Below are 3666 nucleotides of genomic sequence, written 5' to 3'. Positions count from 1 at the left end.
AGGCACTGGTGTATTCTTTGAACAATGCAAGAGGAATGGATTGAATGCCAGATTTGGGTCAAAGGCAGCAATAACATAGCAGGCACACTCCATTGTTCTGCTGAAAATGGACCAACCCTTTGGGAATACAAAAATCTCACCCTCTTATAGGCCTTGAAAACAAGTTGCTGCCGTTAGCTGTTATGAAGCCAACAGTGAGCGCACCATTCAGGACATGCACCATTTCTGTGGCAGAGAATGAGTGTGAGGTGGGTTAAGGCCTCCAGGAGTAAAGTCAATGGGTAAGTGAGACACCGAGAGTGTTTAGACCTGGGATTTTCTGAACACAGGCAAGAGTTGGTGATAACCCTGCAGCGTTTATGGCACCTGGTTTGGCCAAACTGTCGAGAAGAAGTCATCTACTATTGCACGCTTTCTGCAGGGTACCATTGACTTTCTAAGCGTTTCATCAGCATAATAAAAAATATATATATAAACAAACTTCATGTACTAGGATCATAACATTAAAAACACTAAAAGAGAGTAATAGCTACCCTACCAAGTATATTTTCTATGAGGGGGACCTACCATGAAGTTATGAAAGCGGGGAAAATGGATTTTGAGGCTCCCAAATGTAATATAGAGCTATGAGCAGGTGGGATTAATGAAAGCTGTACAAACAATTAGCAGAACAGGAGAGAAGCAGGTCAACCTTAAATGGTGAGGTTCTACAATGAATGAAATCTATGAACATGTAGAACTCATATCAGAGCTAAGTAAGGACTGAGAAGTTTACTGGAATTGAGGTCGGCGACGCAAATATCTTGAAGCAAATCAGGATCTGCAGCAGTGGTTGACAAGGCCACAGCAAAAGTCAAGACAAAGAGAGTCACAAGAGCAGCAGCCATATATATATATGCTTGTTAGCAGTTCTTATTATTGTTCTTGTTGTTACAAGAGAAAGAAATAGAGAAGCAATCAAGAAAAGTTGGTTTGAAAAAGATGAAAGTGTTAGTTTATATATAGAGTGACAGAAACAGAGATAATTAAAGGGATAATATTATAGAATGTTGTTTAATGGAAAGGCTCAATACCGAAAGAAACATGCCTTTCACCTCTCTCCTTGTGGCCGGATGGTAAACCCTTTACCCACTAGGGTTAGTTATACCCAAAAGGTCTTGTGTTCAAGTTGCAGGAGATGTATCTACCACATTTGTGTAATTACCTTAGTTCATTAGGCTTCTGGGGTGTTCCGTGGCACTAAGAAATAGACGAGCTTCAATTTGGGTCTGGATACCTCATATATCTAAAAGAAATAATAATAAAAATCTTATTCATAAAGAATAGTTGTAACAAAAGAAAAGGTGTGGGCTGTTACTTCTGACCTGTTTTGGGCTTCATTAACTCTGTTTTTCATGCTTACTTGTAGATGGGGATGGCACACTTCTCCATATTAAATACTCTTTAACAGATAAGTGGAGTGTCATGCCTTCTGGTTTGTTCATTTCAAGAATGTTTCGCTGTTGCTTTGCTTGGGTTTGTGCCTTTTATGGGATGCTACCATTGCTAGTCACATGGGTTCTCTGCTCAGATTTCACCTCTTTCTTTGTTTAATTGATGTCCTTTTGAGTTATGGAGGAGTCTGGGAAATGCTAACAACACTTTCTTTGTTATATCTTGTTTTATTTGGTAGTGTATGTTGAGGAATATGCTTTAAGTGTTTGTTTAATCAATATTCAAGGAACTAAGTTCTATAGCTTGTTATATACAGATAAAAGATTATTTTGCAGTAGAATCCAGAATTTTCCAACGCATTTGGTTTGAATCTGTTCAATTTTGTCATTGGCCTGTTTGGGTTTGTTCCAAGTTGCAAATACTGAAGTTACATTTGTTTTTGTAAACAAAGTCACCCTTGCTCGATCAGCTATTAGAATTTTGTCATCTTTCTTGTGATGGAATTGCATCAATTCTCGAAATTAATAAACATATTTTCTATCATTAAATACATTAAATGGTTCTACATTATAAGGATTTCATCTGCTCAAAGCCTCAATCAAGAGGACAAGACTTCTCTATATAAGTGTATGTGCACCCAACTATTCACATTTTGCCATGTTAAGACGTATAGTATGCACGTCTGTCGTGAGTGGTCAGAGGCATATATGTCTGTTGCAGAGAAATTAAGGCTATTTTTCTATTTTTGGTTTGTTGTGGTTTCAGCAATGATAGTTTTAGTTGTTCAGAAAATACTTTCAGATCTTGCTTCACAGCCTATTATTCTTTGTTTATAAATCAGCTTATTACCAGCTTCTCATATTGTATATTGCGGGAAAGAATTAGTGCTATTGCTCACCATAGGCATTCTATATGGCTATTTAATAGAGGAAGAGTTGTTTGATTAGAAAACAACCATATGATGACATTTGTTGAGCATCTTAATGTACATTCTTAGCTTGTGAATAGGAACTTCATGGATTACAATATGCAATATAAAACTATTTGATTGTTGCATTATTAGTATTTTCCTTTCTACTGCTATTTTCAATCCAATTCATTTTCCAAAATGTATAGTATATGTTTTTTTGAATATTTTGATGTTATCCATTGCCGGTGCTTGCAAAGCTCTTAACTGCTTGCTCAGCTTCTGCTTTCTTTACTCTTGTGGGATGGTAGTGAATGCTCTTTGCTTTCACTTTCTTTCTTCCTTTCCCTTTCAATCATTTTTCATAACCATGCTACAACATTGACAGAGAGAATAATTTTTCATAACCATGCTACAACATTGACAGAGAGAATAGAGCGAAACCATCACAGTAGACAAGGAAGTAATCATACTAGGTGCTTTTTCTAATCAGCTCTGCAACTACACTTTTTCATTGCATTTGCATAATGTGTGTGATTAAGTGAGTCTTATTTGTGATTTGATTCATAATTGTTCATAAGAAAGCTTTATTTAACATATAAATGGAAAGTCTTCTGCTTTACGCTTTATTTAACATATATATGGAAAGTCTTCTGCTTTATTAGTTTTCATTCTGTCACTCTGTCTGTTCATTACAAGAATTGTTCAGAAATGAAGTTGGCCTGAAGATCAAACTGCTTGAATCTTGCTGAAACTATCCATTTTCAGTTTTTTGAACTGCAGTTTTTCTTATCACTTTTTATTTGTATTGTTAGCTTCCATCTATTAATTCATCTTGCATGGTGGTTATGATACACTTGTGGGTTCTAAAAAGACTAGATGGAATAACCAGTTTATAATACGAGTACAGTTCCCTTAAACTTGATAATCTTGTTTTCTGTTATTCAATTGTGTGAATGAGTTATGATATGCACCATGCATGATCCCACGTTTGAATACTAAGCTTTTCGACTCTCATATATGTTTTATTTAGCTAAGAGCTAGAGCATTGTGGCGAGATTGATTGGTTCCTGTGGGCACCAGGACTGTATTGAGTAATGTTTTTGGTTTATCATAGGCAGTTGATTTATCATAGGTTGTAAATACCCTGGCTACCGAAAAATTTATCTTCAGAAAATGTTGTATTCAAAGTTTGGATCCAGTTATACATGATGCAATAGTTGACAGGTCGGTTATTAGTGTCAGTCAATGAACTAGTGGGGATGAGAAGTGAAGGTGAAGCTTTTCCATCTATTTTTATGGTTAAATCGTAAGGGCTGACATTT

Source organism: Pistacia vera, unplaced genomic scaffold (assembly GCF_008641045.1).
Source record: "Pistacia vera cultivar Batoury unplaced genomic scaffold, PisVer_v2 Contig898, whole genome shotgun sequence".
In the NCBI taxonomy this organism is placed as follows: domain Eukaryota; kingdom Viridiplantae; phylum Streptophyta; class Magnoliopsida; order Sapindales; family Anacardiaceae; genus Pistacia; species Pistacia vera.
This window is presented reverse-complemented; position numbering follows the sequence as displayed.